The sequence below is a fragment of the Stenella coeruleoalba genome (genome assembly GCF_951394435.1).
Source record: "Stenella coeruleoalba genome assembly, contig: scaffold_102, whole genome shotgun sequence".
Classification (NCBI taxonomy): Eukaryota; Metazoa; Chordata; class Mammalia; order Artiodactyla; family Delphinidae; genus Stenella; species Stenella coeruleoalba.
The window spans coordinates 205422-227058 of NW_027645966.1; the positions used below are offsets into that span (position 1 = coordinate 205422).

The 21637-nt window shown below is 44.1% G+C and overlaps 1 long non-coding RNA gene across 11 annotated transcripts in view; it reads left to right on the plus strand.

The window, feature by feature from the left end:
* The window catches only part of LOC307181428, a 914212-nt gene that overhangs the window by 204748 nt on the left and 687827 nt on the right, over positions 1-21637 (plus strand). For all 11 annotated transcript variants that reach the window (XR_013826748.1, XR_013826749.1, XR_013826750.1 and 8 more), the window contains one exon: positions 7496-7577. This is a non-coding gene — a long non-coding RNA (uncharacterized lncRNA). The remainder of the gene's footprint in view (positions 1-7495; positions 7578-21637) is intronic.

The window sequence follows — 21637 nt, forward strand, 5'->3', positions numbered from 1 at the left end:
TTTTGACCGGGGGGAAGTGAGACTTCATTGTAGTGCAGATTTCCTTTGCAAGCTTGCTTGGTTGGCCAAAAAGGGCGTATGCGTTTTTTCCTGAATATATTCAGGAAAAAACGCATACGCCCTTTTTGGCCAAGTGCATCATTGTGGACGTTCTGCCTCTTTTCCTATGCTTTCAATGCAATTCCAGTCTACCTCCTGAAATTGGTTTCCTGCAATTCTGCCCCGCTTTCAAGTCCTCTTGGCAGCCTTACTTCAGTCTATTTTTGGACGATAGCTGTCATTTATAACTCTGCAGGTTTGTGAATTACAGTGCCCCTGAGCTCCTTTCTTCAACTCGCTTTCTTGTGACCTGGCCGCAACACCGCAGGATGGCTTCAGGCCCTAATCTGGTTCCGGTACGGCACGCTGAGCCTTTGGTTAATTCCTCTTCCTGGTGGGAAATGAGAGTTAAATTTGCCCGTCCAGACACCTCCAGCTAGCCTCTCATTGGTTCTCGCTATTCCTGTTCATCTTCCGCAGAAATTGCAAACTGGGCCAAACAGGAGGTTAAAGGGAGTGACTCTCCAAGTGGGGAGAGTGTTAGTAAAGCGTCTGGAATGTTGCACCCGAGTACCAGGGGAGGAAAACTGAGACATATTTGAACACGTCTCCCGATCACATGGTTGATCATACTCTAGGTTCCACATGCATGTTTTAGCTGAAGGAAGAATACCTTAAACCTAGGTAGTTGAAACCCGTGGAATGGGTACCATGCAATATGACTTCAAAGGGTCTTCATTTGCTCACCGAACCTCTCCAATCCTATCACTGCTGCGTTTATGCCCCTGTACACATGCTTGATTCTCTTTCGGAGACATAGCAATCCATAGGTTTTAAGATACTTACTAGTCAGGTACATTCTTAGGCGTTTAATATGGGGTGTTGAGTCCATTTCGTTGAGCAAGGAGTAGCTCTTGTCTATTCCATATTTGGCTTAAGGAACTTTATCTGTGCTCATTTCAATCTCTGGTTTTATGCAGCACCCCAACTCACCTTTACCCTTAAGCAAGAATAAGTTGGTTTTCTAAATTTGAGACCCTGTTCTGTTCTGTAATTCAGTTCCTGTGTAGCCAAGTTTACATTCCGTGTATTACTGATATCTTATGATGTTTCTTTTTCTGTGTGACTTACTTCAGTTAGAATCATCATACCTGAATCCACTCATTGTGCTGCTAAGGGCCTGATGACACAGATTTCATTGCTGAGTGATATTGCTTTGTAAGTAAATACCACAACTTCTTTATCCATTTTTCACTTTCTGCGATGTTGAACTTGTACTGTAAACGAGGTTCTTGTAAACAGAGCCGTTCCAAACTTTGGGGTGGCTGTGTCTTTTTGATTTTAATTTCCCTAAGCTATAGGACCATAAGTGGCAGTGCCCTAGGCTCTGTTGCTTTGTTTTTTAGATATTTCAGGAAACACCATACACTTCTCCCGAGTGGTTGTTGGCAATTTACATCCCGCCCTTCAGCATAACAAGGCTCCCAGTTCTCCATGGCCTGTCCTGCCTTTCTGGATTTTACACTTTTTTCAGATGGCCCTTTTGACCGGGGGGAAGTGAGACTTCATTGTAGTGCAGATTTCCTTTGCAAGCTTGCTTGGTTGGCCAAAAAGGGCGTATGCGTTTTTTCCTGAATATATTCAGGAAAAAACGCATACGCACTTTTTGGCCAAGTGCATCATTGTGGACGTTCTGCCTCTTTTCCTATGCTTTCAATGCAATTCCAGTCTAACTCCTGAAATCGGTTTCCTGCAATTCTGCCCCGCTTTCAAGTCCTCTTGGCAGCCTTACTTCAGTCTATTTTTGGACGATAGCTGTCATTTATAACTCTGCAGGTTTGTGAATTACAGTGCCCCTGAGCTCCTTTCTTCAACTCGCTTTCTTTTGAGCTGGCCGCAACACCGCAGGATGGCTTCAGGCCCTAATCTGGTTCCGGTACGGCACGCTGAGCCTTTGGTTATTTCCTCTTCCTGGTGGGAAATGAGAGTTAAATTTGCCCGTCCAGACACCTCCAGCTAGCCTCTCATTGGTTCTCGCTATTCCTGTTCATCTTCCGCAGAAATTGCAAACTGGGCCAAACAGGAGGTTAAAGGCACTGACTCTCCAAGTGGGGAGAGTGTTAGTAAAGCGTCTGGAATGTTGCACCCGAGTACCAGGGGAGGAAAACTGAGACATATTTGAACACGTCTCCCGTTCACATGGTTGATCATACTTGGGTTCCACATGCATGTTTTAGCTGAAGGAAGAATACCTTAAACCTGGAGAGTTGAGACCCGTGTAATGGGTACCATGCAATATGACTTCAAAGGGTCTTCAGTTGCTCACCGAACCTCTCCAATCCTATCACTGCTGCGTTTATGCCCCTGTACACTTGCTTGATTCTCTATTGGACACATAGCAATCCATAGGTTTTACGATACTTACTAGTCAGGTACATTCTTAGGCGTTTAATATGCGGTGTTGAGTCCATTTCGTTGAGCAAGGAGTAGCTCTTGTCTATTCCATATTTGACTTAAGGAACTTTATCTGTGCTCATTTCAATCTCTGGTTTTATGCAGCACCCCAACTCACCTTTCCCCTTAAGCAAGCATAAGTTGGTTTTCTAAATTTGAGACCCTGTTCTGTTCTGTAATTCAGTTCCTGTGTAGCCAAGTTTACATTCCGTGTATTACTGATATCTTATGATGTTTCTTTTTCTGTGTGACTTAGTTCAGTTAGAATCATCATACCTGAATCCACTCATTGTGCTGCTAAGGGCCTGATGACACAGATTTCATTGCTGAGTGATATTGCTTTGTAAGTAAATACCACAACTTCTTTATCCATTTTTCACTTTCTGCGATGTTGAACTTGTACTGTAAACGAGGTTCTTGTAAACAGAGCCGTTCCAAACTTTGGGATGGCTGTGTCTTTTTGATTTTAATTTCCCTAAGCTATAGGACCATAAGTGGAAGTGCCCTAGGTTCTGTTGCTTTGTTTTTTAGATGTTTCAGGAAACACCATACACTTCTCCCAAGTGGTTGTTGGCAATTTACATCCCGCCCATCAGCATAACAAGGCTCCCAGTTCTCCATGGCCTGTCCTGCCTTTCTGGATTTTACACTTTTTTCAGATGGCCCTTTTGACCGGGGGGAAGTGAGACTTCATTGTAGTGCAGATTTCCTTTGCAAGCTTGCTTGGTTGGCCAAAAAGGGCGTATGCGTTTTTTCCTGAATATATTCAGGAAAAAACGCATACGCCCTTTTTGGCCAAGTGCATCATTGTGGACGTTCTGCCTCTTTTCCTATGCTTTCAATGCAATTCCAGTCTACCTCCTGAAATCGGTTTCCTGCAATTCTGCCCCGCTTTCAAGTCCTCTTGGCAGCCTTACTTCAGTCTATTTTTGGACGATAGCTGTCATTTATAACTCTGCAGGTTTGTGAATTACAGTGCCCCTGAGCTCCTTTCTTCAACTCGCTTTCTTGTGACCTGGCCGCAACACCGCAGGATGGCTTCAGGCCCTAATCTGGTTCCGGCCCGGCATGCTGAGCCTTTGGTTAATTCCTCTTCCTGGTGGGAAATGAGAGTTAAATTTGCCCGTCCAGACACCTCCAGCTAGCCTCTCATTGGTTCTCGCTATTCCTGTTCATCTTCCGCAGAAATTGCAAACTGGGCCAAACAGGAGGTTAAAGGGACTGACTCTCCAAGTGGGGAGAGTGTTAGTAAAGCGTCTGGAATGTTGCACCCGAGTACCAGGGGAGGAAAACTGAGACATATTTGAACACGTCTCCCGATCACATGGTTGATCATACTCTAGGTTCCACATGCATGTTTTAGCTGAAGGAAGAATACCTTAAACCTGGGTAGTTGAAACCCGTGGAATGGGTACCATGCAATATGACTTCAAAGGGTCTTCATTTGCTCACCGAACCTCTCCAATCCTATCACTGCTGCGTTTATGCCCCTGTACACATGCTTGATTCTCTTTCGGAGACATAGCAATCCATAGGTTTTAAGATACTTACTAGTCAGGTACATTCTTAGGCGTTTAATATGCGGTGTTGAGTCCATTTCGTTGAGCAAGGAGTAGCTCTTGTCTATTCCATATTTGGCTTAAGGAACTTTATCTGTGCTCATTTCAATCTCTGGTTTTATGCAGCACCCCAACTCACCTTTACCCTTAAGCAAGCATAAGTTGGTTTTCTAAATTTGAGGCCCTGTTCTGTTCTGTAATTCAGTTCCTGTGAGGCCAAGTTTCCATTCCGTGTATTACTGATATCTTATGATGTTTCTTTTTCTGTGTGACTTATTTCAGTTAGAATCATCATACCTGAATCCACTCGTTGTGCTGCTAAGGGCCTGATGACACAGATTTCATTGCTGAGTGATATTGCTTTGTAAGTAAATACCACAACTTCTTTATCCATTTTTCACTTTCTGCGATGTTGAACTTGTACTGTAAACGAGGTTCTTGTAAACAGAGCCGTTCCAAACTTTGGGGTGGCTGTGTCTTTTTGATTTTAATTTCCCTAAGCTATAGGACCATAAGTGGAAGTGCCCTAGGTTCTGTTGCTTTGTTTTTTAGATGTTTCAGGAAACACCATACACTTCTCCCGAGTGGTTGTTGGCAATTTACATCCCGCCCATCAGCATAACAAGGCTCCCAGTTCTCCATGGCCTGTCCTGCCTTTCTGGATTTTACACCTTTTTCAGATAGCCCTTTTGACCGGGGGGAAGTGAGACTTCATTGTAGTGCAGATTTCCTTTGCAAGCTTGCTTGGTTGGCCAAAAAGGGCGTATGCGTTTTTTCCTGAATATATTCAGGAAAAAACGCATATGCCCTTTTTGGCCAAGTGCATCATTGTGGACGTTCTGCCTCTTTTCCTATGCTTTCAATGCAATTCCAGTCTACCTCCTGAAATCGGTTTCCTGCAATTCTGCCCCGCTTTCAAGTCCTCTTGGCAGCCTTACTTCAGTCTATTTTTGGACGATAGCTGTCATTTATAACTCTGCAGGTTTGAGAATTACAGTGCCCTTGAGCTCCTTTCTTCAACTTGCTTTCTTGTGACCTGGCCGCAACACCGCAGGATGGCTTCAGGCCCTAATCTGGTTCCGGCACGGCACGCTGTGCCTTTGGTTATTTCTTCTTCCTGGTGGGAAATGAGAGTTAAATTTGCCCGTCCAGACACCTCCAGCTAGTCTCTCATTGGTTCTCGCTATTCCTGTTCATCTTCCGCAGAAATTGCAAACTGGGCCAAACAGGAGGTTAAAGGCGCTGACTCTCCAAGTGGGGAGAGTGTTAGTAAAGCGTCTGGAATGTTGCACCCGAGTACCAGGGGAGGAAAACTGAGACATATTTGAACACGTCTCCCGTTCACATGGTTGATCATACTTGGGTTCCACATGCATGTTTTAGCTGAAGGAAGACTACCTTAAACCTGGAGAGTTAAGACCCGTGTAATGGGTACCATGCAATATGACTTCAAAGGGTCTTCATTTGCTCACCGAACCTCTCCAATCCTATCACTGCTGCGTTTATGCCCCTGTACACATGCTTCATTCTCTTTCGGAGACATAGCAATCCATAGGTTTTAAGATACTTACTAGTCAGGTACATTCTTAGGCGTTTAATATGCGGTGTTGAGTCCATTTCATTGAGCAAGGAGTAGCTCTTGTCTATTCCATATTTGATTTAAGGAACTTTATCTGTGCTCATTTCAATCTCTGGTTTTATGCAGCACCCCAACTCACCTTTACCCTTAAGCAAGCATAAGTTGGTTTTCTAAATTCGAGACCCTGTTCTGTTCTGTAATTCAGTTCCTGTGTAGCCAAGTTTACATTCCGTGTATTACTAATATCTTATGATGTTTCTTTTTCTGTGTGACTTACTTCAGTTAGAATCATCATACCTGAATCCACTCATTGTGCTGCTAAGGGCCTGATGACACAGATTTCATTGCTGAGTGATATTGCTTTGTAAGTAAATACCACAACTTCTTTATCCATTTTTCACTTTCTGCGATGTTGAACTTGTACTGTAAACGAGGTTCTTGTAAACAGAGCTGTTCCAAACTTTGGGGTGGCTGTGTCTTTTTGATTTTAATTTCCCTAAGCTATAGGACCATAAGTGGAAGTGCCCTAGGTTCTGTGGCTTTGTTTTTTAGATGTTTCAGGAAACACCATACACTTCTCCGGAGTGGTTGTTGGCAATTTACATCCTGCCCATCAGCATAACAAGGCTCCCAGTTCTCCATGGCCTGTCCTGCCTTTCTGGATTTTACACTTTTTTCAGATGGCCCTTTTGACCGGGGGGAAGTGAGACTTCATTGTAGTGCAGATTTCTTTGCAAGCTTGCTTGGTTGGCCAAAAAGGGCGTATGCGTTTTTTCCTGAATATATTCAGGAAAATACGCATACGCCCTTTTTGGCCAAGTGCATCATTGTGGACGTTCTGCCTCTTTTCCTATGCTTTCAATGCAATTCCAGTCTACCTCCTGAAATCGGTTTCCTGCAATTCTGCCCCGCTTTCAAGTCCTCTTGGCAGCCTTACTTCAGTCTATTTTTGGACGATAGCTGTCATTTATAACTCTGCAGGTTTGTGAATTACAGTGCCCCTGAGCTCCTTTCTTCAACTCACTTTCTTTTGAGCTGGCCGCAACACCGCAGGATGGCTTCAGGCCCTAATCTGGTTCCGGCACGGCACGCTGAGCCTTTGGTTAATTCCTCTTCCTGGTGGGAAATGAGAGTTAAATTTGCCCGTCCAGACACCTCCAGCTAGCCTCTCATTGGTTCTCGCTATTCCTGTTCCTCTTCCACAGAAATTGCAAACTGGGCCAAACAGGAGGTTAAAGGCGCTGACTCTCCAAGTGGGGAGAGTGTTAGTAAAGCATCTGGAATGTTGCACCCGAGTACCAGGGGAGGAAAACTGAGACATATTTGAACACGTCTCCCGTTCACATGGTTGATCATATTTGGGTTCCACATGCATGTTTTAGCTGAAGGAAGAATACCTTAAACCTGGGTAGTTGAGACCCGTGGAATGGGTACCATGCAATATGACTTCAAAGGGTCTTCATTTGCTCACCGAACCTCTCCAATCCTATCACTGCTGCGTTTATGCCCCTGTACACATGCTTGATTCTCTTTTGGAGACATAGCAATCCATAGGTTTTAAGATACTTACTAGTCAGGTACATTCTTAGGCGTTTAATATGGGGTGTTGAGTCCATTTCGTTGAGCAAGGAGTAGCTCTTGTCTATTCCATATTTGGCTTAAGGAACTTTATCTGTGCTCATTTCAATCTCTGGTTTTATGCAGCATCCCAACTCACCTTTTCCCTTAAGCAAGCATAAGTTGGTTTTCTAAATTTGAGACCCTGTTCTGTTTTGGAATGCAGTTCCTGTGTAGCCAAGTTTACATTCCGTGTATTAGTGATATCTTATGATGTTACTTTTTCTGTGTGACTTATTTCATTTAGAATCATCGTACCTGAATCCACTCATTATGCTGCTACGGGCCTGATGACATAGATTTCATTGCTGAGTGATACTGCATTGTACGTAAGTACCACAAGTTCTTTATCCATTTTTCACTTTCTGTGATATTGAACTTGTACGGTAAACGAGGTTCTTGTAAACGGAGGCGTCCCAAACTTTGGGGTGGCTGTGTCTTTTTCATTTTAATTTCCCTAAGCTATAGGACCATAAGCGGAAGTACCCTAGGCTCTGTTGCTTTGTTTTTTAGATGTTTCAGGAAACACCATACACTTCTCCCGAGTGGTTGTTGGCAATTTACATCCCGCCCATCAGCATAACAAGGCTCCCAGTTCTCCATGGCCTGTCCTGCCTTTCTGGATTTTACACTTTTTTCAGATGGCCCTTTTGACCGGGGGGAAGTGAGACTTCATTGTAGTGCAGATTTCCTTTGCAAGCTTGCTTGGTTGGCCAAAAAGGGCGTATGCGTTTTTTCCTGAATATATTCAGGAAAAAACGCATACGCCCTTTTTGGCCAAGTGCATCATTGTGGACGTTCTGCCTCTTTTCCTATGCTTACAATGCAATTCCAGTCTACCTCCTGAAATCGGTTTCCTGCAATTCTGCCCCGCTTTCAAGTCCTCTTGGCAGCCTTACTTCAGTCTATTTTTGGACGATAGCTGTCATTTATAACTCTGCAGGTTTGTGAAATACAGTGCCCCTGAGCTCCTTTCTTCAACTCGCTTTCTTGTGACCTGGCCGCAACACCGCAGGATGGCTTCAGGCCCTAATCTGGTTCCGGCCCGGCATGCTGAGCCTTTGGTTAATTCCTCTTCCTGGTGGGAAATGAGAGTTAAATTTGCCCGTCCAGACACCTCCAGCTAGCCTCTCATTGATTCTCGCTATTCCTGTTCATCTTCCGCAGAAATTGCAAACTGGGCCAAACAGGAGGTTTAAGGGACTGACTCTCCAAGTCGGGAGAGTGTTAGTAAAGCATCTGGAATGTTGCACCCGAGTACCAGGGGAGGAAAACTGAGACATATTTGAACACGTCTCCCGATCACATGGTTGATCATACTCTAGGTTCCACATGCATGTTTTAGCTGAAGGAAGAATACCTTAAACCTGGGTAGTTGAAACCCATGGAATGGGTACCATGCAATATGACTTCAAAGGGTCTTCATTTGCTCACCGAACCTCTCCAATCCTATCACTGCTGCGTTTATGCCCCTGTACACATGCTTGATTCTCTTTCGGAGACATAGCAATCCATAGGTTTTAAGATACTTACTAGTCAGGTACATTCTTAGGCGTTTAATATGCGGTGTTGAGTCCATTTCGTTGAGCAAGGAGTAGCTCTTGTCTATTCCATATTTGACTTAAGGAACTTTATCTCGCTCATTTCAATCTCTGGTTTTATGCAGCACCCCAACTCACCCTTACCCTTAAGCAAGCATAAGTTGCTTTTCTAAATTTGAGACCCTGTTCTGTTCTGTAATTCAGTTCCTGTGTAGCCAAGTTTACATTCCGTGTATTACTGATATCTTATGATGTTTCTTTTTCTGTGTGACTTATTTCAGTTAGAATCATCATACCTGAATCCACTCATTGTGCTGCTAAGGGCCTGATGACACAGATTTCATTGCTGAGTGATATTACTTTGTAAGTAAATACCACAACTTCTTTATCCATTTTTCACTTTCTGCAATGTTGAACTTGTACTGTAAACGAGGTTCTTGTAAACAGAGCCGTTCCAAACTTTGGGGTGGCTGTGTCTTTTTGATTTTAATTTCCCTAAGCTATAGGACCATAAGTGGAAGTGCCCTAGGTTCTGTTGCTTTGTTTTTTAGATGTTTCAGGAAACACCATACACTTCTCCCGAGTGGTTGTTGGCAATTTACATCCCGCCCATCAGCATAACAAGGCTCCCAGTTCTCCATGGCCTGTCCTGCCTTTCTGGATTTTACACTTTTTTCAGATGGCCCTTTTGACCGGGGGGAAGTGAGACTTCATTGTAGTGCAGATTTCCTTTGCAAGCTTGCTTGGTTGGCCAAAAAGGGCGTATGCGTTTTTTCCTGAATATATTCAGGAAAAAACGCATACACCCTTTTTGGCCAAGTGCATCATTGTGGACGTTCTGCCTCTTTTCCTATGCTTTCAATGCAATTCCAGTCTACCTCCTGAAATTGGTTTCCTGCAATTCTGCCCCGCTTTCAAGTCCTCTTGGCAGCCTTACTTCAGTCTATTTTTGGACGATAGCTGTCATTTATAACTCTGCAGGTTTGTGAATTACAGTGCCCCTGAGCTCCTTTCTTCAACTCGCTTTCTTGTGACCTGGCCGCAACACCGCAGGATGGCTTCAGGCCCTAATCTGGTTCCGGTACGGCACGCTGAGCCTTTGGTTAATTCCTCTTCCTGGTGGGAAATGAGAGTTAAATTTGCCCGTCCAGACACCTCCAGCTAGCCTCTCATTGGTTCTCGCTATTCCTGTTCATCTTCCGCAGAAATTGCAAACTGGGCCAAACAGGAGGTTAAAGGGACTGACTCTCCAAGTGGGGAGAGTGTTAGTAAAGCGTCTGGAATGTTGCACCCGAGTACCAGGGGAGGAAAACTGAGACATATTTGAACACGTCTCCCGATCACATGGTTGATCATACTCTAGGTTCCACATGCATGTTTTAGCTGAAGGAAGAATACCTTAAACCTAGGTAGTTGAAACCCGTGGAATGGGTACCATGCAATATGACTTCAAAGGGTCTTCATTTGCTCACCGAACCTCTCCAATCCTATCACTGCTGCGTTTATGCCCCTGTACACATGCTTGATTCTCTTTCGGAGACATAGCAATCCATAGGTTTTAAGATACTTACTAGTCAGGTACATTCTTAGGCGTTTAATATGGGGTGTTGAGTCCATTTCGTTGAGCAAGGAGTAGCTCTTGTCTATTCCATATTTGGCTTAAGGAACTTTATCTGTGCTCATTTCAATCTCTGGTTTTATGCAGCACCCCAACTCACCTTTACCCTTAAGCAAGAATAAGTTGGTTTTCTAAATTTGAGACCCTGTTCTGTTCTGTAATTCAGTTCCTGTGTAGCCAAGTTTACATTCCGTGTATTACTGATATCTTATGATGTTTCTTTTTCTGTGTGACTTACTTCAGTTAGAATCATCATACCTGAATCCACTCATTGTGCTGCTAAGGGCCTGATGACACAGATTTCATTGCTGAGTGATATTGCTTTGTAAGTAAATACCACAACTTCTTTATCCATTTTTCACTTTCTGCGATGTTGAACTTGTACTGTAAACGAGGTTCTTGTAAACAGAGCCGTTCCAAACTTTGGGGTGGCTGTGTCTTTTTGATTTTAATTTCCCTAAGCTATAGGACCATAAGTGGCAGTGCCCTAGGCTCTGTTGCTTTGTTTTTTAGATGTTTCAGGAAACACCATACATTTCTCCCGAGTGGCTGTTGGCAATTTACATGCCGCCCATCAGCATAACAAGGCTCCCAGTTCTCCATGGCCTGTCCTGCCTTTCTGGATTTTACACTTTTTTCAGATGGCCCTTTTGACCGGGGGGAAGTGAGACTTCATTGTATTGCAGATTTCCTTTGCAAGCTTGCTTGGTTGGCCAAAAAGGGCGTATGCGTTTTTTCCTGAATATATTCAGGAAAAAACGCATACGCCCTTTTTGGCCAAGTGCATCATTGTGGACGTTCTGCCTCTTTTCCTATGCTTTCAATGCAATTCCAGTCTACCTCCTGAAATCGGTTTCCTGCAATTCTGCCCCGCTTTCAAGTCCTCTTGGCAGCCTTACTTCAGTCTATTTTTGGAGGATAGCTGTCATTTATAACTCTGCAGGTTTGTGAATTACAGTGCCCCTGAGCTCCTTTCTTCAACTCGCTTTCTTGTGACCTGGCCGCAACACCGCAGGATGGCTTCAGGCCCTAATCTGGTTCCGGCCCGGCATGCTGAGCCTTTGGTTATTTCCTCTTCCTGGTGGGAAATGAGAGTTAAATTTGCCCGTCCAGACACCTCCAGCTAGCCTCTCATTGGTTCTCGCTATTCCTGTTCATCTTCCGCAGAAATTGCAAACTGGGCCAAACAGGAGGTTAAAGGGACTGACTCTCCAAGTCGGGAGAGTGTTAGTAAAGCGTCTGGAATGTTGCACCCGAGTACCAGGGGAGGAAAACTGAGACATATTTGAACACGTCTCCCAATCACATGGTTGATCATACTCTAGGTTCCACATGCATGTTTTAGCTGAAGGAAGAATACCTTAAACCTGGGTAGTTGAAACCCGTGGAATGGGTACCATGCAATATGACTTCAAAGGGTCTTCATTTGCTCACCGAACCTCTCCAATCCTATCACTGCTGCGTTTATGCCCCTGTACACATGCTTGATTCTCTTTCGGAGACATAGCAATCCATAGGTTTTAAGATACTTACTAGTCAGGTACATTCTTAGGCGTTTAATATGGGGTGTTGAGTCCATTTCGTTGAGCAAGGAGTAGCTCTTGTCTATTCCATATTTGGCTTAAGGAACTTTATCTGTGCTCATTTCAATCTCTGGTTTTATGCAGCACCCCACCTCACCTTTACCCTTAAGCAAGAATAAGTTGGTTTTCTAAATTTGAGACCCTGTTCTGTTCTGTAATTCAGTTCCTGTGTAGCCAAGTTTACATTCCGTGTATTACTGATATCTTATGATGTTTCTTTTTCTGTGTGACTTATTTCAGTTAGAATCATCATACCTGAATCCACTCATTGTGCTGCTAAGGGCCTGATGACACAGATTTCATTGCTGAGTGATATTGCTTTGTAAGTAAATACCACAACTTCTTTATCCATTTTTCACTTTCTGCGATGTTGAACTTGTACTGTAAACGAGGTTCTTGTAAACAGAGCCGTTCCAAACTTTGGGGTGGCTGTGTCTTTTTGATTTTAATTTCCCTAAGCTATAGGACCATAAGTGGAAGTGCCCTAGGTTCTGTTGCTTTGTTTTTTAGATGTTTCAGGAAACACCATACACTTCTCCCGAGTGGTTGTTGGCAATTTACATCCCGCCCATCAGCATAACAAGGCTCCCAGTTCTCCATGGCCTGTCCTGCCTTTCTGGATTTTACACTTTTGTCAGATGGCCCTTTTGACCGGGGGGAAGTGACACTTCATTGTAGTGCAGATTTCCTTTGCAAGCTTGCTTGGTTGGCCAAAAAGGGTGTATGCGTTTTTTCCTGAATATATTCAGGAAAAAACGCATACGCCCTTTTTGGCCAAGTGCATCATTGTGGACGTTCTGCCTCTTTTCCTATGCTTTCAATGCAATTCCAGTCTACCTCCTGAAATCGGTTTCCTGCAATTCTGCCCCGCTTTCAAGTCCTCTTGGCAGCCTTACTTCAGTCTATTTTTGGACGATAGCTGTCATTTATAACTCTGCAGGTTTGTGAATTACAGTGCCCCTGAGCTCCTTTCTTCAACTCGCTTTCTTGTGAGCTGGCCGCAACACCGCAGGATGGCTTCAGGCCCTAATCTGGTTCCGGCCCGGCATGCTGAGCCTTTGGTTAATTCCTCTACCTGGTGAGAAATGAGAGTCAAATTTGCCCGTCGAGACGCCTCCAGGTAGCCTCTCATTGGTTCTCGCTATTCCTGTTCATCTTCCGCAGAAATTGCAAACTGGGCCAAACAGGAGGTTAAAGGGACTGACTCTCCAAGTCGGGAGAGTGTTAGTAAAGCGTCTGGAATGTTGCACCCGAGTACCAGGGGAGGAAAACTGAGACATATTTGAACACGTCTCCCGATCACATGGTTGATCATACTCTAGGTTCCACATGCATGTTTTAGCTGAAGGAAGAATACCATAAACCTGGGTAGTTGAAACCCGTGGAATGGGTACCATGAAATATGACTTCAAAGGGTCTTCATTTGCTCACCGAACCTCTCCAATCCTATCACTGCTGCGTTTATGCCCCTGTACACATGCTTGATTCTCTTTCGGAGACATAGCAATCCATAGGTTTTAAGATACTTACTAGTCAGGTACATTCTTAGGCGTTTAATATGCGGTGTTGAGTCCATTTCGTTGAGCAAGGAGTAGCTCTTGTCTATTCCATATTTGACTTAAGGAACTTTATCTTGCTCATTTCAATCTCTGGTTTTATGCAGCACCCCAACTCACCCTTACCCTTAAGCAAGCATAAGTTGGTTTTCTAAATTTGAGACCCTGTTCTGTTCTGTAATTCAGTTCCTGTGTAGCCAAGTTTACATTCCGTGTATTACTGATATCTTATGATGTTTCTTTTTCTGTGTGACTTATTTCAGTTAGAATCATCATACCTGAATTCACTCATTGTGCTGCTAAGGGCCTGATGACACAGATTTCATTGCTGAGTGATATTACTTTGTGAGTAAATACCACAACTTCTTTATCCATTTTTCACTTTCTGCAATGTTGAACTTGTACTGTAAACGAGGTTCTTGTAAACAGAGCCGTTCCAAACTTTGGGGTGGCTGTGTCTTTTTGATTTTAATTTCCCTAAGCTATAGGACCATAAGTGGAAGTGCCCTAGGTTCTGTTGCTTTGTTTTTTAGATGTTTCAGGAAACACCATACACTTCTCCCGAGTGGTTGTTGGCAATTTACATCCCGCCCATCAGCATAACAAGGCTCCCAGTTCTCCATGGCCTGTCCTGCCTTTCTGGATTTTACACTTTTTTCAGATGGCCCTTTTGACCGGGGGGAAGTGAGACTTCATTGTAGTGCAGATTTCCTTTGCAAGCTTGCTTGGTTGGCCAAAAAGGGCGTATGCGTTTTTTCCTGAATATATTCAGGAAAAAACGCATACGCCCTTTTTGGCCAAGTGCATCATTGTGGACGTTCTGCCTCTTTTCCTATGCTTTCAATGCAATTCCAGTCTACCTCCTGAAATCGGTTTCCTGCAATTCTGCCCCGCTTTCAAGTCCTCTTGGCAGCCTTACTTCAGTCTATTTTTGGACGATAGCTGTCATTTATAACTCTGCAGGTTTGTGAATAACAGTGCCCCTGAGCTCCTTTCTTCAACTCGCTTTCTTGTGACCTGGCCACAACACCGCAGGATGGCTTCAGGCCCTAATCTGGTTCCGGCCCGGCATGCTGAGCCTTTGGTTAATTCCTCTTCCTGGTGGGAAATGAGAGTTAAATTTGCCCGTCCAGACACCTCCAGCTAGCCTCTCATTGGTTCTCGCTATTCCTGTTCATCTTCCGCAGAAATTGCAAACTGGGCCAAACAGGAGGTTAAAGGGACTGACTCTCCAAGTGGGGAGAGTGTTAGTAAAGCGTCTGGAATGTTGCACCCGAGTACCAGGGGAGGAAAACTGAGACATATTTGAACACGTCTCCCGATCACATGGTTGATCATACTCTAGGTTCCACATGCATGTTTTAGCTGAAGGAAGAATACCTTAAACCTAGGTAGTTGAAACCCGTGGAATGGGTACCATGCAATATGACTTCAAAGGGTCTTCATTTGCTCACCGAACCTCTCCAATCCTATCACTGCTGCGTTTATGCCCCTGTACACATGCTTGATTCTCTTTCGGAGACATAGCAATCCATAGGTTTTAAGATACTTACTAGTCAGGTACATTCTTAGGCGTTTAATATGGGGTGTTGAGTCCATTTCGTTGAGCAAGGAGTAGCTCTTGTCTATTCCATATTTGGCTTAAGGAACTTTATCTGTGCTCATTTCAATCTCTGGTTTTATGCAGCACCCCAACTCACCTTTACCCTTAAGCAAGAATAAGTTGGTTTTCTAAATTTGAGACCCTGTTCTGTTCTGTAATTCAGTTCCTGTGTAGCCAAGTTTACATTCCGTGTATTACTGATATCTTATGATGTTTCTTTTTCTGTGTGACTTACTTCAGTTAGAATCATCATACCTGAATCCACTCATTGTGCTGCTAAGGGCCTGATGACACAGATTTCATTGCTGAGTGATATTGCTTTGTAAGTAAATACCACAACTTCTTTATCCATTTTTCACTTTCTGCGATGTTGAACTTGTACTGTAAACGAGGTTCTTGTAAACAGAGCCGTTCCAAACTTTGGGGTGGCTGTGTCTTTTTGATTTTAATTTCCCTAAGCTATAGGACCATAAGTGGCAGTGCCCTAGGCTCTGTTGCTTTGTTTTTTAGATGTTTCAGGAAACACCATACACTTCTCCCGAGTGGCTGTTGGCAATTTACATGCCGCCCATCAGCATAACAAGGCTCCCAGTTCTCCATGGCCTGTCCTGCCTTTCTGGATTTTACACTTTTTTCAGATGGCCCTTTTGACCGGGGGGAAGTGAGACTTCATTGTAGTGCAGATTTCCTTTGCAAGCTTGCTTGGTTGGCCAAAAAGGGCGTATGCGTTTTTTCCTGAATATATTCAGGAAAAAACGCATACGCCCTTTTTGGCCAAGTGCATCATTGTGGACTTTCTGCCTCTTTTCCTATGCTTTCAATGCAATTCCAGTCTACCTCCTGAAATCGGTTTCCTGCAATTCTGCCCCGCTTTCAAGTCCTCTTGGCAGCCTTACTTCAGTCTATTTTTGGAGGATAGCTGTCATTTATAACTCTGCAGGTTTGTGAATTACAGTGCCCCTGAGCTCCTTTCTTCAACTCGCTTTCTTGTGACCTGGCCGCAACACCGCAGGATGGCTTCAGGCCCTAATCTGGTTCCGGCCCGGCATGCTGAGCCTTTGGTTAATTCCTCTTCCTGGTGGGAAATGAGAGTTAAATTTGCCCGTCCAGACACCTCCAGCTAGCCTCTCATTGGTTCTCGCTATTCCTGTTCATCTTCCGCAGAAATTGCAAACTGGGCCAAACAGGAGGTTAAAGGGACTGACTCTCCAAGTGGGGAGAGTGTTAGTAAAGCGTCTGGAATGTTGCACCCGAGTACCAGGGGAGGAAAACTGAGACATATTTGAACACGTCTCCCGATCACATGGTTGATCATACTCTAGGTTCCACATGCATGTTTTAGCTGAAGGAAGAATACCTTAAACCTGGGTAGTTGAAACCCGTGGAATGGGTACCATGCAATATGACTTCAAAGGGTCTTCATTTGCTCACCGAACCTCTCCAATCCTATCACTGCTGCGTTTATGCCCCTGTACACACGCTTGATTCTCTTTCGGAGACATAGCAATCCATAGGTTTTAAGATACTTACTAGTCAGGTACATTCTTAGGCGTTTAATATGCGGTGTTGAGTTCATTTCATTGAGCAAGGAGTAGCTCTTGTCTATTCCATATTTGGCTTAAGGAACTTTATCTTGCTCATTTCAATCTCTGGTTTTATGCAGCACCCCAACTCACCCTTACCCTTAAGCAAGCATAAGTTGGTTTTCTAAATTTGAGACCCTGTTCTGTTCTGTAATTCAGTTCCTGTGTAGCCAAGTTTCCATTCCGTGTATTACTGATATCTTATGATGTTTCTTTTTCTGTGTGACTTATTTCAGTTAGAATCATCATACCTGAATCCACTCATTGTGCTGCTAAGGGCCTGATGACACAGATTTCATTGCTGAGTGATATTACTTTGTAAGTAAATACCACAACTTCTTTATCCATTTTTCACTTTCTGCAATGTTGAACTTGTACTGTAAACGAGGTTCTTGTAAACAGAGCCGTTCCAAACTTTGGGGTGGCTGTGTCTTTTTGATTTTAATTTCCCTAAGCTATAGGACCATAAGTGGAAGTGCCCTAGGTTCTGTTGCTTTGTTTTTTAGATGTTTCAGGAAACACCATACACTTCTCCCGAGTGGTTGTTGGCAATTTACATCCCGCCCATCAGCATAACAAGGCTCCCAGTTCTCCATGGCCTGTCCTGCCTTTCTGGATTTTACACTTTTTTCAGATGGCCCTTTTGACCGGGGGGAAGTGAGACTTCATTGTAGTGCAGATTTCCTTTGCAAGCTTGCTTGGTTGGCCAAAAAGGGCGTATGCGTTTTTTCCTGAATATATTCAGGAAAAAACGCATACGCCCTTTTTGGCCAAGTGCATCATTGTGGACGTTCTGCCTCTTTTCCTATGCTTTCAATGCAATTCCAGTCTACCTCCTGAAATCGGTTTCCTGCAATTCTGCCCCGCTTTCAAGTCCTCTTGGCAGCCTTACTTCAGTCTATTTTTGGACGATAGCTGTCATTTATAACTCTGCAGGTTTGTGAATAACAGTGCCCCTGAGCTCCTTTCTTCAACTCGCTTTCTTGTGACCTGGCCGCAACACCGCAGGATGGCTTCAGGCCCTAATCTGGTTCCGGCCCGGCATGCTGAGCCTTTGGTTAATTCCTCTTCCTGGTGGGAAATGAGAGTTAAATTTGCCCGTCCAGACACCTCCAGCTAGCCTCTCATTGGTTCTCGCTATTCCTGTTCATCTTCCGCAGAAATTGCAAACTGGGCCAAACAGGAGGTTAAAGGGACTGACTCTCCAAGTGGGGAGAGTGTTAGTAAAGCGTCTGGAATGTTGCACCCGAGTACCAGGGGAGGAAAACTGAGACATATTTGAACACGTCTCCCGATCACATGGTTGATCATACTCTAGGTTCCACATGCATGTTTTAGCTGAAGGAAGAATACCTTAAACCTAGGTAGTTGAAACCCGTGGAATGGGTACCATGCAATATGACTTCAAAGGGTCTTCATTTGCTCACCGAACCTCTCCAATCCTATCACTGCTGCGTTTATGCCCCTGTACACATGCTTGATTCTCTTTCGGAGACATAGCAATCCATAGGTTTTAAGATACTTACTAGTCAGGTACATTCTTAGGCGTTTAATATGGGGTGTTGAGTCCATTTCGTTGAGCAAGGAGTAGCTCTTGTCTATTCCATATTTGGCTTAAGGAACTTTATCTGTGCTCATTTCAATCTCTGGTTTTATGCAGCACCCCAACTCACCTTTACCCTTAAGCAAGAATAAGTTGGTTTTCTAAATTTGAGACCCTGTTCTGTTCTGTAATTCAGTTCCTGTGTAGCCAAGTTTACATTCCGTGTATTACTGATATCTTATGATGTTTCTTTTTCTGTGTGACTTACTTCAGTTAGAATCATCATACCTGAATCCACTCATTGTGCTGCTAAGGGCCTGATGACACAGATTTCATTGCTGAGTGATATTGCTTTGTAAGTAAATACCACAACTTCTTTATCCATTTTTCACTTTCTGCGATGTTGAACTTGTACTGTAAACGAGGTTCTTGTAAACAGAGCCGTTCCAAACTTTGGGGTGGCTGTGTCTTTTTGATTTTAATTTCCCTAAGCTATAGGACCATAAGTGGCAGTGCCCTAGGCTCTGTTGCTTTGTTTTTTAGATGTTTCAGGAAACACCATACACTTCTCCCGAGTGGCTGTTGGCAATTTACATGCCGCCCATCAGCATAACAAGGCTCCCAGTTCTCCATGGCCTGTCCTGCCTTTCTGGATTTTACACTTTTTTCAGATGGCCCTTTTGACCGGGGGGAAGTGAGACTTCATTGTAGTGCAGATTTCCTTTGCAAGCTTGCTTGGTTGGCCAAAAAGGGCGTATGCGTTTTTTCCTGAATATATTCAGGAAAAAACGCATACGCCCTTTTTGGCCAAGTGCATCATTGTGGACTTTCTGCCTCTTTTCCTATGCTTTCAATGCAATTCCAGTCTACCTCCTGAAATCGGTTTCCTGCAATTCTGCCCCGCTTTCAAGTCCTCTTGGCAGCCTTACTTCAGTCTATTTTTGGAGGATAGCTGTCATTTATAACTCTGCAGGTTTGTGAATTACAGTGCCCCTGAGCTCCTTTCTTCAACTCGCTTTCTTGTGACCTGGCCGCAACACCGCAGGATGGCTTCAGGCCCTAATCTGGTTCCGGCCCGGCATGCTGAGCCTTTGGTTAATTCCTCTTCCTGGTGGGAAATGAGAGTTAAATTTGCCCGTGCAGACACCTCCAGCTAGCCTCTCATTGGTTCTCGCTATTCCTGTTCATCTTCCGCAGAAATTGCAAACTGGGCCAAACAGGAGGTTAAAGGGACTGACTCTCCAAGTCGGGAGAGTGTTAGTAAAGCGTCTGGAATGTTGCACCCGAGTACCAGGGGAGGAAAACTGAGACATATTTGAACACGTCTCCCGATCACATGGTTGATCATACTCTAGGTTCCACATGCATGTTTTAGCTGAAGGAAGAATACCTTAAACCTGGGTAGTTGAAACCCGTGGAATGGGTACCATGCAATATGACTTCAAAGGGTCTTCATTTGCTCACCGAACCTCTCCAATCCTATCACTGCTGCGTTTATGCCCCTGTACACACGCTTGATTCTCTTTCGGAGACATAGCAATCCATAGGTTTTAAGATACTTACTAGTCAGGTACATTCTTAGGCGTTTAATATGCGGTGTTGAGTCCATTTCGTTGAGCAAGGAGTAGCTCTTGTCTATTCCATATTTGGCTTAAGGAACTTTATCTTGCTCATTTCAATCTCTGGTTTTATGCAGCACCCCAACTCACCCTTACCCTTAAGCAAGCATAAGTTGGTTTTCTAAATTTGAGACCCTGTTCTGTTCTGTAATTCAGTTCCTGTGTAGCCAAGTTTCCATTCCGTGTATTACTGATATCTTATGATGTTTCTTTTTCTGTGTGACTTATTTCAGTTAGAATCATCATACCTGAATCCACTCATTGTGCTGCTAAGGGCCTGATGACACAGATTTCATTGCTGAGTGATATTACTTTGTAAGTAAATACCACAACTTCTTTATCCATTTTTCACTTTCTGCAATGTTGAACTTGTACTGTAAACGAGGTTCTTGTAAACAGAGCCGTTCCAAACTTTGGGGTGGCTGTGTCTTTTTGATTTTAATTTCCCTAAGCTATAGGACCATAAGTGGCAGTGCCCTAGGCTCTGTTGCTTTGTTTTTTAGATGTTTCAGGAAACACCATACACTTCTCCCGAGTGGCTGTTGGCAATTTACATGCCGCCCATCAGCATAACAAGGCTCCCAGTTCTCCATGGCCTGTCCTGCCTTTCTGGATTTTACACTTTTTTCAGATGGCCCTTTTGACCGGGGGGAAGTGAGACTTCATTGTAGTGCAGATTTCCTTTGCAAGCTTGCTTGGTTGGCCAAAAAGGGCGTATGCGTTTTTTCCTGAATATATTCAGGAAAAAACGCATACGCCCTTTTTGGCCAAGTGCATCATTGTGGACTTTCTGCCTCTTTTCCTATGCTTTCAATGCAATTCCAGTCTACCTCCTGAAATCGGTTTCCTGCAATTCTGCCCCGCTTTCAAGTCCTCTTGGCAGCCTTACTTCAGTCTATTTTTGGAGGATAGCTGTCATTTATAACTCTGCAGGTTTGTGAATTACAGTGCCCCTGAGCTCCTTTCTTCAACTCGCTTTCTTGTGACCTGGCCGCAACACCGCAGGATGGCTTCAGGCCCTAATCTGGTTCCGGCCCGGCATGCTGAGCCTTTGGTTAATTCCTCTTCCTGGTGGGAAATGAGAGTTAAATTTGCCCGTCCAGACACCTCCAGCTAGCCTCTCATTGGTTCTCGCTATTCCTGTTCATCTTCCGCAGAAATTGCAAACTGGGCCAAACAGGAGGTTAAAGGGACTGACTCTCCAAGTCGGGAGAGTGTTAGTAAAGCGTCTGGAATGTTGCACCCGAGTACCAGGGGAGGAAAACTGAGACATATTTGAACACGTCTCCCGATCACATGGTTGATCATACTCTAGGTTCCACATGCATGTTTTAGCTGAAGGAAGAATACCTTAAACCTGGGTAGTTGAAACCCGTGGAATGGGTACCATGCAATATGACTTCAAAGGGTCTTCATTTGCTCACCGAACCTCTCCAATCCTATCACTGCTGCGTTTATGCCCCTGTACACACGCTTGATTCTCTTTCGGAGACATAGCAATCCATAGGTTTTAAGATACTTACTAGTCAGGTACATTCTTAGGCGTTTAATATGCGGTGTTGAGTCCATTTCGTTGAGCAAGGAGTAGCTCTTGTCTATTCCATATTTGGCTTAAGGAACTTTATCTTGCTCATTTCAATCTCTGGTTTTATGCAGCACCCCAACTCACCCTTACCCTTAAGCAAGCATAAGTTGGTTTTCTAAATTTGAGACCCTGTTCTGTTCTGTAATTCAGTTCCTGTG